This window comes from Formica exsecta, unplaced genomic scaffold (assembly GCF_003651465.1).
Source record: "Formica exsecta isolate Colony F162 unplaced genomic scaffold, ASM365146v1 scaffold15, whole genome shotgun sequence".
NCBI lineage: Eukaryota > Metazoa > Arthropoda > Insecta > Hymenoptera > Formicidae > Formica > Formica exsecta.
In genome coordinates this window covers 669,527-686,127 of record NW_021848825.1, presented here as the reverse complement: position 1 = coordinate 686,127, position 16,601 = coordinate 669,527, and the positions used below count along the sequence as shown (strand labels likewise).

General features: G+C 37.0%; 1 protein-coding gene across 2 annotated transcripts in view; it reads left to right on the top strand.

Moving 5' to 3' along the window:
- The window catches only part of LOC115232839 (ubiquitin-related modifier 1), a 162,889-nt gene that overhangs the window by 61,200 nt on the left and 85,088 nt on the right, over positions 1-16,601 (top strand). The window lies entirely within an intron of this gene.

Below are 16,601 nucleotides of genomic sequence, written 5' to 3'. Positions count from 1 at the left end.
ATGATATGTGTATATCAATGTATGTGTATATCAATGTATGTGTATGTATTTGTGTCAGCGATCAAGTACGCACAAATAAATGTTTGATTGTAACACGATAGTAAATGGAACAATGGAATTCAGACGTGGTTGTTTAGAATGGAATATCCGATAAATTTTTTTTTCAGGATAGACTCGTGTATACATTTGCAACAGGTTGAGATTATTACAAAATTCGAGCGTATGTGAACAAGAAAGTTTCACTTGGTCACATCTCGTCCGAATAAAACGTCTAAATAAAGAATGAAAAATTTGTCTCTTTATAAAATATTGACATCTGAATCATCACATTAATTTAAAAAACCGAGAGCTTTCTGCGATTGCAATTGTATCCTCATTTCGCGGCTTTACGAATTCCTCTGTCGTATCGGCGGCAACTTTGTCAGCGTGAAAAGCAGTCGGTATTAATTAACGTGGGATTTGTTCGTGAGTAACGAAGCAATTTGCGAGACGTAGGAGAGCGCGATCGGTCACAGAGCGAAAAGGGAAATTGAGGGAACGAGAGTCGAGATGTTTGTGACGATTCGAGGGTGCGACTTCATTTCCGTATTTTCCGGAAAATCTTATGACCTCTAAGAGAGAAACGCTCGTGCCACTCGACCTGGCGACAATAAGCAATTACGTGACTCTTGCCGAGAAACGGTATTATTTACTTGCCGGAGCTTGTCGTATTTTCGCATTCTCGAGCTCTCAAGAACGATTTCTTAATTTTTACACAGTTTCGTCTTTAACGAAGTCTCGCGCACCGCGCACATTGCAGGAAAGCATTGAGAAAACTTGTCCCTTACGAATATACAGGCATCTGTATCATCAAACAGGGATTTTTTGTACTTGCGGGATAACTTTGGACACAACTATCATATTTAATTTCTATGTAAATTTTTTTTTTCAAATCTATGGATAATTATAGAAAACTATTTTTTTTTTATTATAAGTATATTGTATATGCTGGACATTACGATATTTACATGTAGATTTGGGAAATATATACTAATTAATAATTATGTAATTAACAAATGTATCCAAAGTTTTATGCTTCTTTTTACTATACGTTTTTTTCAGTCTCTTTTCTTTCTCTCTTTAATTGAAAAATCGATAATATTTTATTGAGCATATAATCGCGCTAAAATTGTCCATAAAATGTTCATCCCGTGAGATTTGATTATGAGATTTCAATGACTTCCACATCGCTTCCTAAAATGATACTAAATGGGAGAATTCAATAAACGTATCCAATGCTCGCGCGCGAATCTCATTTCCAAAATATTATTGAAATTCCGGGCTTTTACACGTGTTCCGCCATTGTACTGTGATTTTTACATTGTGCATTTTATTATCGCTTAACGCAGTGGGTTGTCCGAAATATCGGCGTCGAGAGAAAAAAAGAGAAAGAGAGAGAGAGAGAGAGAGAAAGAGAAAGAAGCACGCCGCCGTTATACCGTACCTACGTCGATTTGTCACGTTTTTCTCGCCGGGATTTCAGATACATTATTAATACTAGGAGGGCATACGAGAGGCCACCTGTAATTTCTCACATTGCTCTTTGCTTTCGTGGGCGGGAATTCGATCGATAGGCTCAATGTGTTTAATGCCATTCGGCTCTGCATCTGATGCACCCGATACGGTCCTCGTTAAATCCGCGTGTCCCTGCCGGCAGCACGGTGAGTTGTGCATGTGAATCTGCCTGAATCAGGCATGGCGCAGCCATGTTTCATGTCCGTAATGCCAGAAATTCGCATTAGCACACGCGAGAGTGGGATTCCAAATGCTCATATACGTTTTCGTTGGTGCGGCGCGAATTTTTCGCTCGCGTGATTCCCTTTTGTACTAAATCAAAGTAGTTTTCCCAAATATTGGTCAGACATGATTAATATATCTTGAAAAACATATCATATAGCATAGTTTATCTATAAAGATTTGAGTTAATAATACTAACGGAGAGAATAGTAGCAATAGATAAACATTTTTAAAAATAATATATTATTATATAATACAAAATATACATACAAGTATATATGTGTACATCTGTGTATGTGTAGGATTATATTTGATCTATTTTTATAAAATTGATTAATCAATATTGACGTACACTGTGAGCGGAAATACAGAGCATGATAAATCAGCTGATTGGTTTTCACAATATAAAAAAAAGGAGTTAATGATAAAACGAATTATTAAAAACAAAGATATTTTGTAGAAACTAATGATTCGTAAATTGCATAAAAGAGAATAAATTTTATCATAACTTTTCCTCATAATGTGCGGCTGCTAAAATATACATAAGGCAATTTATTTAAAAATCCTGCATCTGAATTTTCCGACAATAGCGCGCGCATCTGCATGTCAAGAAAGAATGCCGAATGCACGATTGCGAAGCGCGTGATAATCATCGTTATCTCAAACTCGTGTGCTCGCCAGTGGTGTGTTTTGTCCGATGAAAACGAGGATCGGGCAAAAACGGGGAAAAGGCTAGGGGAGAAGGAGAAACGAAAACGGGCGTGGAAGAGAGCACGAAAGAGAGATATAGACTATGTGTATGTGTGTCTGCGTGTGTGTTCCTGGTTACCAGGAACAGCGGGATGCGCGTAGTCAGACGTATGAGGAAGCCATTGTGCACGAACATTTTGCCCCTGTCACGAGCGCGAGACAATGGCCGCCGTTAACGCGTCCCGTAACCGTTTCATTGTTTGCCGACAATGCTTGAAAATACGCGGAGACGCATGCGGGTTATCCTTGGTTCGTCGATTCGCGGTTTCCTCTTATTCGCGCGCCCTTGGATAGAGCGGAAAAAACGCGCGGCGCCCCGGTAAATCGTCGTCGCTTTCGGTCACTCGGAAATCGCACTGTGTCCTACCTTACCCCCACGTTTTTCGCGAGTTCAACGAACAGGAAGACAGGGCCATCGAGTCCATCCAACGACTATTATCGGCCTTTCCGCCATTCTCGAGAAACGTACAACGCGGCCAACTGTTGTGACAAAATGAAAAGATTGTTTCTCTCTTATATTATAATGCTTACCCTGAAGCTAGAAAAGATTAAAAGCTAATTTGTAAACATTTTTTAATTCTGTTTTATAAAACTATAAATTTCAAATCAGGAAAATGAACAAAATAATATTTGATATAGAAAATTATTTATACGTATTATATACACACGTATTTATTTATCTATTTCTTCCATAAACTATTTATATATATATACATATATTATACTTTTTGCGGTAAATAATTTTTAAATAATATTTTATTTAAATAATATTAATTAAATAATTGTTTTTAATAATCTGCATTGGAAAATGTGCTTAGCAATTTGCATAATTAAATTTATAATGTATAAAACATATTAAAAAGCGATGATTCTTCGAATAGCGATCGCATGCTCTCTTGTACAAATTATCTGACATTATTCACCCAATACTTTCACTTAATCTCAAACATCTAACACTCGTGTCAACACGCACTTCCGCGGTAAGTGTAAGTATTTAGCTCATGTCTTTTAAGTTTAATTAACCTTGACCGGTCGCGTAGGCGAACTTGAGTTTCGTGTCTCACGCAAAATATCGTTTGCATGCTCGCCGATTAAGCTCGTGAAATTAAAGACACTTTTACGAGTGTCTGGTCAACCAGACAGCCTAAAAAAGACATATTGCCTGAAGTAGAAAGGGTTGATACGGGATCGACGGTTGCTTTCCCGCCGGCAGTAATTGTCGCAGAAGCTGGTATTAATCTCGGGACGAGATTGTGCTTTGCATGGATGTGAGGCAAAATCCGGTTTTAAGCGAGACGCTCACGGTCTGCCGAACTTCCCTCTCAAATCCCAAACTTCTCTTCGCGTCTGATATAATCTCAGCGTGTGACCACCGTTAAATTCCGCTGAATTCGGCCACAAATCTGCTTAATTTATAGAACGTATGCGCGAGGAGGATTTTACGAATATCGATAGTTCTTAGCAGCTTTCCGTTAATCCGGTTCTCCGTGTTGTGGAGAAATCGGATGATATCTTTGATTAAAGATTTTTGTTTTGAATTTGCAACGTATTACATAATCCCCATCTATATTTGGCGTCCGTACATGTTTTTGTAAAATCGAAAGACTCTTTGAACTTGCAATGTTGCTCAGTGCGCATAATGATATCGGCTATAAAAAGCTAAAGCAACATCGTACCGATATTAAGCTCGCCTCGCGTTTTCATGGTATGCATATGCATATACATATCTCGTGTCATAAGAAAGCCCCACGTCACGTGCACCTGCACGTGCGCTTGCATTTCTCTCTATCTTGCCATTTATGCATTCACCGTCTTCGTCGAACGTTCTCTCGTTCTTTTTTTCCATCTCGACGAAGAACTTTCGTACCGAATGGTAGAATAGCATGAGTAATGACACATGAGGAATATATATGCGAGGAGCGAATCGTTTATTGCACCGAACTGTATGAAGAAATGTTTTAGATATTCAAGTCATAAATTGAAGTGGTAAAGTCTAAAGCAAACCAGTTCATTATAACCAAAGTTTAGCAGTAATACATTTTGTTCTTCGTATAAATCTAATCGTATTAAAAATCAATCTAAAAAAAGCATTTGCAATCTAAAAAAATAAGAATATTATATTTTAATAACAATATAGATAACTGAATTTTTTATATTATATATAAGTAACTTTGTAACACCTATATAGTAACATAAATATCTAATAATATAAAAAAATAGATTTATATTATTTTATGTTTCGCTTTTTCAATTAAAACTTTTTATTATTTATGAGTTAGACTTATGATTCGAGTTTAACGAGTCTCGAACGAACCTTATTACTCCACGTATATCAGTTAACAATTAGCTGAGACTAAAATAATTAAATTTTTGTTATAAATTTCAGAAACATAATGAAACTAAAGCTCGCAATTTATGGCGCGCCGTTGCTTAACGAAGCGCCATTAAAGGCGCTTCATCAGTCGTTTAGACCAATATTCATTATAGCATAGTGGACAGCGCAGCGTGAAAAATATCCGCAATGAAAGCCGCCTTTAAAGTATTACCATTGAAATAACGGCGCGGTAGCTCTTTAATCGGACGTTAACTGACCATTTCGGCAGTTGCCGAATGGGATATGGCGACACGCATCTATCCCGTGAAATTTTATAACCGTAACATTGTCGTATATACATACATCAGAGCGACCCGCTGCGTTCCTACGCGTCTCTCGTTGGTCTCCGGAATAATAGAACGACCATACGTGATGATTATGTATGTCCGATGATCGATAACAAGCAGTTCTTCGGTGATCGGATTTATCGTGCGGGAATAAAGCGAAGACTGAACGGAAAATACCAGAAAACCGATACGAAAATGTCATCAGCCGGCAGGGCGGCTCGAGGTGTAACGCGACCCCTTTCTTCCCTCCCCTTCCTCGTAAAAACATCGTTGTTTACATACCCCACCGCGTAAAAATTCGTAAACACGCGCACTTTATCGAAGCGCTCGCAAATATTACCTGTTTGCTTTCAATCTGCGAATATTGTGGATATGCTGCGATCGCGTATTGCGAAGTCGTGATTCATCGCGCCCTTTGCTACGCGTTTCAGGGCTAGCTGTTAAATTGACACGTCACATTTTATCCGCTATTCATTACGTGGTTTTCCAGATCAACGAGATGTTTTCAAACACAGATTCTTTTACTAATTTCAAGTCTCAATGCTTTATAAAAATTAGACTTTTCACCAGTTCTTGAGAGTTAGAAATGATTGGAAACTTTGAAAAAGTTTTCTTAATTAAGTTTCGAACAATGGTAGGCACACTTCAAATGCAAGTTTCTGAAAATAATCATTTCCATATAATATTACATTTGAATACAATATTTAAAAAATTATTTATTTGTAAAGATATATAGGTACAAATAAATAAATGAAAAATTTTAATATTTATATTTGTTTGAATTTATTTAAAATGCAAACAATATATTAAATTAAAATAATAGTTTGAAATTAAATATCAGAGAATTTTATCTGAAAGAATATATTTGAAAAGTTTTTCAACTTTTTTGCATTAATTATTTAAAATATTATTTTAAATGTTATATAGTAAAAAAGATAATTGAAAAATCTTTAAGTAATTTTAAATAAGTTTTAATAAGATTTTAATTTTAATTTTGATTATTGTGAAATTCTAACGCGAAGAAAATAGAGAAAAATATTTGAAAAAATAATATTTTGTAAAATCTTTGATATGAAAAAAAGAGTCTTCAAAGTCGCCTTAAGCGTATGAAGATTTAGGAAACTTCATACATATACGCGCTGTGATTATGATGCATTGCGTTCTCTAAACCGCGTTCTCTATATCTTAGTCGCCAAACTCGAACGTCTTTATGAGCTCATCAGCCAGCATACTCGCGTCACATATTGCTCGTGACTCGCACAAGACAGTATATGTATGTCTTTGGCCAGACTTTGGGTTGCCAGCGGCACGAGAGTCGTGATGCATATCTGCAACATAACTTCCGTGCTACGCGACGTTGCACGTGAAATTGGTTTGCAAATACGGCGCGAATAAAGGGAACGCTACGTGTAGCGTGTAGACATAGCTTCACGATCATTCGTCTTAGATTTAAGCGACGTCGGTGCTCTAGCGCATCCGAGTAGGAGCATAAAGGAGAGAGATAGGTAACGAGGATGCATGGAGGAGAAGTGCAAGGCAGTAGTGCGAAGGTGGTATTGTCGCGGGTGCTACTCCTTTATACCCACCCGGCAATTGTCTCCGCGCGAGTTCCGTTGTGTCGCTTAAATTACCGCTGCCGAGTGGTCCTTTACCTTCTCCTCGAACTCGACCCTTCTTCATCGGCCGTATACACGCGCGCGCGCGTCGTCGTCCTATCCTCAACCCTTTATACGCCCTTCGTGCATCCTTATCCCCTCGCTCTTTCTCCCCGCATTTCTCTCTTTCTCCGATTTCATTTATACCGGTCCGCGTAGCGTGGACTCCGTCGGCATTTAAATACCAAAGTGTCTCCGTGGCTTACGGTACGCTCCTTTAATGTCGCCTCTGGGTGCCTTACAGCGTAGTTATTACCGCTCGCCTCGACGGAGAGGCAGTCGGATTTATACGGTCGACGTCTTAGCACCGCGGCGACTCGGTGGCAACTTCTGCCACCGTCTTCCTACCCCTATGGCCGCGAGACCCATATTTCGTCCCTGTCCCAATCTCCTTCCCTCCGCCGCTCCATTATGCCGGTGTCACGCGACTTTGTATTCTATTCTCAACGCTGTGGAGATTTTATTTATTATATTTGCATATCGCTCGTGTATAGTCTAGCGGCACGCCAGCTTGGCGTATTTGAGAAAGGAGTATTTTAGGGTCGGCAATTGCGCATCAATAGGTACGCGTAATATCTTTATTATCTGCGATTGTAGAAATATTTATTGCGACATGTATCTGAATTTAATGAAACGTTCAATCTGCAGCAAAGAAAAAAGATTGTGAGATATAATAAGTTCGTGAATTCTAATGTTTTCGTATATGTAAGAAATTTTTCTACCCTCGTGAGCATGATATTCATATTTCATTCTTGTCCTATCGCCTACTTTCGCAGATACGTTAAGCTCGGGGACCACCGCCTTTTTCTCCGATTAATGGTAGTCATTTTTCACAGCCTGTATCTCGCAGAAGAACATTGATCGAATCTCTATGATATTACTGCCTCGAAAAGAATGTGATAAAAATGTATTTTCTTTGAATATATCTGTTAAACGTTTCAATTTATTACTAATATTATAATAATTATTAATTAAGAGAGAGCAACATTTTCAAAAATACAGCCCATATTTATGATAATTTGAGATGAGCTGAATCTGGTATATAAAATAAAATAATAACTAAAATATTTTATTTATCATGAAAGATTGATGTATAAAATATGTATAATGTTAAATGATAAATAGAGTTAAAATTTTTATGATATAACTTTTATAAAAAATAATAGTACACTATAAAATTATTTTTGTTTATTAAATTTAAAAAATTGCTTTGAATTATTATACTATCACTAATAAATTTTACACGTGACGTTTATTTGTATTCTATTGAAAAATTTTTTACGCTTTTATGTTATGTTTGAGAAGAATAATCATTCAAATTTTATTATAAAGAGAGTTGTAAAAAACATTCTTGTTATAATTTCTCATAAAATATCTTTATTTTATTTGTACTTTATTATCGCTGTATCAAAGCTACCGCATAATGCACAGCCTACAGCGCGGAATTATGCAGGAATGGTGAACAAAAGCGTCCGCGCAAAATTAACTCGGTCGGTGCCTGCATCCAGGCGTATTATGAACAGATATGAACGGCCGTGTCAGAGCACATTTCGTTATACGATAATATCGCGAACATCGTACATAAAGTGAAAAGAGAATACCACTTTTTTCGTTGTCTGTGCCAAGTGCTCGCGCTCCGTTTGCTCTACGTTCTTCTCGCATTTCTCATTCATGATGTATGCTTTGTGACTCTTCGTTAATGATGCTGTAAATGGTACAAAAGCACGCGTGCGCGCGCGCGTTATATTTACAATTAGAAAAATAATGTTATACTTTTAATACGAAACGACAAGGAGCGCTTTTTTTAAAAAGGTACTATCATCTCTCACCTATTTTTTTCCATCGTTATTACACAATGCGCGCGTTTTTATATATTTTCACACGCGCTGTTATGCGTTAGATAGTCTATAAGTATATGGCTATACGTTTTCTCGGATGTAAAAAACAGTGAGATGGAACGAGTTTGTTTTATGACTGCGATGAGTCTACGTGATCGGACTCTCTTTGCCGATATTCTTCGTCTTTGAAACTTTTTTATAGCTCATTTCGGCTTGTTTATTCATCGCGGCACACTGGCGATTTGACTTGTACAATACTTGCTGCGTTATGATTATAAAATATTGTTTCGCGGTATACTCTAATTTTATTAATAAGGTAATGTTTAGACACTTTCTCTCATGAGGGTTCAAATCTCTTAATTTCATAAAGAGAACAATTAATTTTTACGAATATTAAACGAATTTACTTTTGAACATCTGTTTTATTGATTTTTATTTTTTTTTAATATCTATATTTTTTAATATATGCAATATTAAAATATTAATTAAAATATTAATGCAGATTTATATTATTTTTATGTTAACATGTCGAAATATCCTTAAATTACTTTACACACATAAATATTATGCATTTATAGGACAAATTATGACGAAAATGTTTTATGTTTGTCGTTCTTCGTCAGAGTGAACATAAATAGCTTATTATATTAATATAAATATTGGTGAAGCAATATTTACAACGTGTATTAGTATTTTTACAAGCATCCCTGAAGACAATCTGTAAAGCGCGGTTCACTTGAAGATGCTAAATATTGTCGCGCGGTTTTTCATTGGGATAAATAAAAAATTATTAGTGGCATCGTAAAAGCTGCTTCTTTTCATTTATTATTATTGCACTTGCAACTCAGAAGAAGGACGGAAGAAAAAGAGTAACGAGGTCGGGATAAAGAAGATGAGAAGTGCTTCACGAGGTTTATAACGAAGCGTTGTTTTGCGAGCGTTTTTAATGGCTCGACTGCCTGAAAAGTCTCAGGCTAAAGTCGTGACTCCACGCCTTTCCATCCTTTTCTTTCCTTCATCCTGTCCTGCGCTTTCATTCTATTTTTCTCTCTTCTTGTCTCTTCTCTTCGCTCTGGTAGCAACCGCAGCACGGTTTTCGCATTATTTTCCATTTTCTTTCAGCCTTCCTCGGTTGCTGCATTCCCTGCGTTGAAAAGAGGTCCTTGCACGAGAAGATAAGAGAGACGCCTGCTTCCTGTTATATTCGATACAAATATTCGAGGGTTAGGTAGCTCTCAGATATCTCTCTTCTTCGTTTCATTTTTACGTTTCTATCAGAGGCGAACGCGTCAAAGAAAGTGTGGTTATTATGGCGCATTACTACAGCCTTTTACAAAATATTAAACATTATTGTGTAATCGATAGCCATCGAAAACGCATCGTAGTTTGAATTGATTGTTGTATTGAAGTTTCATTTCATTTGCTAGACTTTTGATTAAATTGTGTTACTAGGGAAATACAAAATGAATAAATTTTGATTTATATACCGTGTTTTATAAAAGAATTAATGGCACAATACTTTTGTGGCGCATAACTGATTCTGTTCAACAAATTGAAAATTAATAGCATAGACGATTTGCGTGAAGTTGAAAAATACGTTTTGTATGACAATCGTACTGCTAGATAATTGAGAAGATATGGCCGCAATTGTGGATGAAAGCGGAAGAAGAGTTTTTCTATTTTTTTACTTTCTTTTAAGAGACGTTGCAAAGAGTCGCGAACGAGAGACGGAAGTTTTTCAAAGTCACTTTATTCCGTGAAGACAAAGGTCGGACTTTTCTGAGAATAATGGATAATCGAGGAGGTCCTTGATTCTCTATTACGTCGAAATAAAGGAAGGACTCGTTCCGAAGCAGGCTTGAATATCGGTTTTTCTTCTCATCTATGACTTTTCCTGCCTATAGAAGAAGATACGTGATCTTTCTTACAACGAATATTTCTCAAAATCGGACCGCTGTTCGTGCAATGTAACGCTAGGATCGACGTGCGCATAAATTTCTGTAATCCGCTCATGTTATCCTTCCGCAAGGTAAATCCTGTGCGATGAATAACTACTTTCGCTTCCCACAGTTCCTAGAGAATGTCGGAACATTTATGTGACATTTGTTATTAAATAAATCTTCCATTATACATTAAAATGCAGATAATATTGGCATTAATATGCGCATATTATGAACGCGATAAACAACATAATATGAATATAAATATCAATATAGTATGAGTATATATTAAATTTCAAGAGAAAGCGCGGATCTACGCCTGCAACGAAGTCTCATAACGAGATTGTCCTCGTGTCACGAAAAAATTCAATTTCTTCAATATTGGAAACGAAACTAAGCAAGAGTTGTGAAAGGTCGATCTTATTGAAATATCGCGTGATAAGGGTTTTCTGAAATCATGATCGGAGTATACGCGATAACAGCGCACTAGGTTCCGCGGGAGAACAGTCGGCGGTTGCGAGAGCTAGGAAGTCGTCCAAGGATAAATGGGACCGCCATCGTATTCTGCAACGCGGGAGATTTCCCTCAGGTTTTCCACGGGATATGGGAGACGTTTGACGTACATGTCGCTGCGCAACACGGTCGCGAATACGGGTTCTCTCGTCGGAAATCCCACGCGAGTACCGCGCGCGCGACTACTCGTCCGCATTTATACAGACTATCTGTTCAAGACGCGAGGATCTAATGCGGTCATTTCCAGAAAAGCCGCAGCGTAGCGAACAACAACATGCAGGCACAATGAGAACTGCGAAGGGGAGAGGAGGAGGGCGAAGGAACAACGATACACTTGGGAAGGGACCGTCGATTATTTTGTGCCGTTTTGAATGCTCTTGCGTGACTTGAACCTCGTCGGGTCAGACCTGTGGCGGATAAAGCGTGTCATGCGCCTTCGCGTCATCCGTGTAATCTCTTTTAAGTGCATCGAGTAGTTTTCTTTTCTTACTAGACGTTCAATCGCGCCCCGAGAGCAGACAAACGCGACCCGATAAATAAATTCTCGACGCTAGCGGAGTAAAATCCGGAGGGTACTTTCCATAAACTCCGAGCTCCATTTCACTTTTTCTTAACACGTCGCGAGGGTGAATGGCCGCGCGAACGAAGTCATCTCGTGGAGGTGGCGGCATCTCCTCTCAATTTACAACTCGCCGGGGACAGATTTCTGCTTTAAAACAATATCTTCGAGAAACCCGTCGCGAAACTGGATGCGGCGGATCTACCGGAGAGATACTGAAGGGAGAGTAAAAGCGGGAGGAAAACGTGTTATATTCTCAATATGCACAAAACGGCCGAGGGTGAACGCGTCGAAGCGAGATGACTACGGGGAGTTAGCTCTCAAGCTACTGATATCTCGATTGCCCCCGGAGACGTGTAAACACAAGAGACGCTCAACGTCCTGTCAATCGATGACGATGAGACTTCGCCTCCTGTTTTCGTGGACCGGTCGCGTTATTTTTTTTTTTCGCACAGAGAACCGCAAAGGGACGTGGAATCTCTCTCGCGTCTTGGATTTTGGCATCGAATTTCACGGACAATGAAGTCGCACGAATCGTCGAATGTCGATGTTCTTTCTTAGTCGGAAGTCGGAAAATCAGAAGTACGCAGAGGGAGACGCGAACTTCCAGTCTCGTATTGCGCGCTCGAGCGGATATAAAGTTCTCTAAATTTTGCAACGTGGATTCCGGGCACGCGCGGGTTAATATCCTCCCGGGTGACTTTGCGCCGCCTCGGGAAATAATTATGATAATTCGGTCGGAGACAATGCTCGATAATTGAGGAAATCAACTTTGACAGTATTTGTTGTGCTCTTTCCGCGTCGGTTGCACGATGTTCTTGCAGCGAGTAAGGTGGAAATACACTGTATTTCGTTAACTGTATTTCTGTAAATATTTTATCCGGGATATCCATTCTTTCGCAAGTTTCATATAATTTAACATTAAAAAAAGGATGAAAAATATTTCTCATAATGTTTTAATTTTTAATATTAAATTACACAAATTGTTAAAAGAAGTTGGATTAAAATTAAAAAAGAAACAATTAGCGCTCTTGTATTATATCGTTACTTTTAATAAGAGTTTTTGCTTTATTAATTTTTAGTATCGGCATTTGCTACTCTTCTTAGCTCAGCTTTTAGTATCAATAATTCAGAGCAAGTACATCTGCTTAAACACCCTGTATAACTAAACTTTTACTTTTTATATGGCTTTTACTAGCTTATTATATATTAATATAGCATACCACTGAGCAAGCGTATGTGCTTACGGGTAAAATAACACAGGAAATAAAAATTCCCTCTTTTCGATATCTATGTTCATTCTGCAGAGAATATTTGAATATTTCAGATATGCGCTCAAATAAGTTTGATAGATGTTCTGGAATTTAACTTATTCGTCGACAATCTTCAACTGCACGAATAATGAACTGCGTGGCACGCGATGTCAACCGCGATGAGAATTTTCGAAATCATATTTTCAAGACAGAGCTGAACTAGAATTACTACGTGAATCTTATGCATGTGATGGCATGCACATTATTTACTTGTGCGTAGAAATAAATAAATATTCATTAATCCGTATTTTTTATTAATATGCAATAATTTTCAAAAACTATTATATACTTTTAATTAATTAATTATTGTTCTTTTTTAAGTACATAAATCTTTTTAATTACACCAATCTTCATAATTTACACAATAAAAATTTAATTGATTTTTGTAATATTCTAATAAGATCATTATTTTTGATTATATCAATCGAAAAAATTGAGTCTTGCAAAGCAAGATATTCTTCGGGAAGATATTGAGAACGGCTACATTTTTAACACAGGACAATGCAATCATTCATTTTCCGATTAATCGCGTTTTTTTCGCGCTTCAAGCAAACATTTCGCGGAAATCGCTCTTGGAGATTACAAACGAATAGTGTAAATGAAGAGGTAGAAAAAGAGAGAGAGGAAGAGAGAGAGAGAGAGAGAGAAAGAGAAGAAAGTTGCACGAGAAAATCCCGACAGATAATCAATGTTTCACAATTTGCCAGCCACCGAGTAATAAATTAAGCGAATTTTATTCGCATTTGCATAACTGCATTAAATATTTACATTCGTTCCTGATTGCGAATAGTCCATTTGATCATCCATCGAAACGCGTGTTAAATATCTAATCATATATGGATTTTCTGTGTTACGTGCTCGCGATTGGCAGCATGAGAATGTGAAAAATTCGCGCGTGGTATAAGAAAGTCCTGTTTTTATAATTATAATTCGAGAAAACTTCATTATTTATTAAAATGCCTATCAAACGAAAAGCATTATCTTGTTTTTTAACACTTTTTTAACACGTGTTTATTAGCTGATGATCACTCTGTAGATAGCGAAACTGCGGGCAAATATAAAATTTTATGATAATAATTATACGAACGTTTCGTATAATTTTATGTGGAGTTTTCGTTTTTTAATGTAATTTGCATATATTTGCTGTCAATTTTACAATACAGAGAGGAAAGAGACATTTGCAATAATTGATAAAACACATCGTTGGTATAAATAATGCATAAAAATATGCATATGCAATAAATTATACAAATGATTATAATGTGCAAACATACTTCATTTGTATAACGTAATTTACTGAACTTGGATACATCAATGTCTTGGAATTAGAGCAACCAACGACATACGATATGCTGTTTCCTCTAGATCAAAGTTACTAGGCAATATTGGTCGTTCCAATTTCAAGGTATTGCTATGTTACCATAAGGCAAACGTGCGCATGAATCATCTCAAATAATTTACTCAAAATGTTTGTTGCATCAACATCCCCACGATAGGCAATTCGCCTAAAACGACCATCAATATTTAAGTATGTTACCTCTGTCAGAGAATCCTATTACTTATGTATATCATTGGCCTTTTATCAACTTAATATACGAAAGGCGAGCTCAATGTTAGTTTGATAAAAAATAAAATCTCTTATTAGATACATAGTGTTGATAGGAATAAAACTTTCTATTTATCGATTGAATATAAAATTATACGTGCATATAAGTATTCGTAGGCACGCGTGTACGGGCGTGTTCGTGAAAATCGATTGCGATGCGGCATAGTCGTAGACAGACCGTGAGGGATGAGTCCGTTGGAACGAAATGTCCAGGGATGAGTTCAAGCGGGGGCGAAGTGATGCCGGTCGACCTGACAGGGGTTTCATTCTGTATTTTATGACTAACTCCCCCTGCGCGCGGTGGAGTGTTAGCTAGCCCGGTATAGCCATTGGCGATAAGATGATAAGCTCGAATGTATTGGTTCCTATCAAATCGTACGTTTTACCGCTGTAGGCAATCCACATAAACGCCACACGCATCTCCACCTATTTCTCCATTTACGATTCTATATATTTTGAGAAAATATTTTTACTATATTCTTTTATCATTAAAACGCGGTTCTATTTGCATGTATTACGTTTTTATTTTGTTTTATCCATTTATTATTTTCTTATGAATCGCGTTTAATTTTCGTCAAAAATCTAATTTTTATGCTAGAGCATTATTCATAGTTTTTTATTTCTTTTTTTTTTGCGTTGAGAAAAAATTATTCCACATTTAATAACAATTTAGAGAAACTGAATATATATTTATTATTTCATATAGTGAAGTGCTTATAATTTCATCTATATTTCTTGCAGCATACTTTCTCTATCTTTCTCTCTCCCTCACAGTACTTATTTAATTACTGCGATTACTTTGTTCGATCACAATTCTTTTTACTTATTGCTTTATTTATTGTATATTACCTTTGTCTAATTATCGCGCGTTTCTAGTTTTACACATAGCGGCTTTTGTAAAGTAGTACGACAAACGCACGAGTTCCGTACAAAGATTCGGGCGCAGATAGCGCTCAGAAAATTAAATTCCTGCCGCGCAGAACGGAGGGATGGGAGAATAGCAAATAAATTACGTTCAATCTCCATCATCGAGAGAACGAAAGTGGAAGATAGAGCTTGATGGGGGTATGATAAGGAGAATGGAGAAGATAGAAAAAGAAAGGGGGATAAAGACGAAAAGAGAATGAAGCTCTCCGATTTCGTTTGAGAAACTCAGGAACAGTCTGGAGAGCCAATAATAAGTATGCCGGGCTCTCATTAGGAGTTGGTTAAAAATACAAAAGAGAAAAGTCTCTTTTTTACTATTAAGTTTTTCATACTGAAGCAAAAATTACGAACATAATCGATTTGCTCTTATTCCAGTTGAACTCAAGCAGCTATAGTTTAAAGAGTTATTTTCCATGCTCTCTTTACCAGATTTTTATAGTATTCTTGTTATTCGGGCAATTTGATATTTTTTCGGATACAGCGAAGATAAACTTACTCGCGTCTACTCGAGCTCGTGAAAAAATCCGTGTCGTAAATAGAGAACTTAATCGAATACGTGTCAGGGAATAGCGAGTGTGCGATCGACCAAGAAAAGCGGCACCGCATTTATGTCGTTGGAGGATAGCACCGAAATATAATAAAAATTCGAAATAAGAGATCCTATATTATATAGAGATTTGGCATCTTTTTTCTATGCTACGCAAGCGTGCTATAATATTCGCGTGGCGAATTCAAATGGCACGATTTACTATATGTATTCTTTTTTGAAATGCGACATTCTTCATGAATAATTGTCAGCTTGTCCGATTAATTAATTCCAAAATTTATAATAATATAATATATTTTATAATTTATTTTAATTAAAGAAGTATATATTTTGTCGCGGCGAAGCATATTGGCGGCGATTGGTGCTCATTTTTTCAAGTATATTTATTTTGCATCAGGTTTTCGCTCGATGAAACCCTCCTACTGGATACACCTTGACATTGGTGGGAGGGCTCAATACCTGGAAGGTTTATCCTGAAGGGGAAGCCAAGTATCTTAACGGTTTTTAACGTTTCCA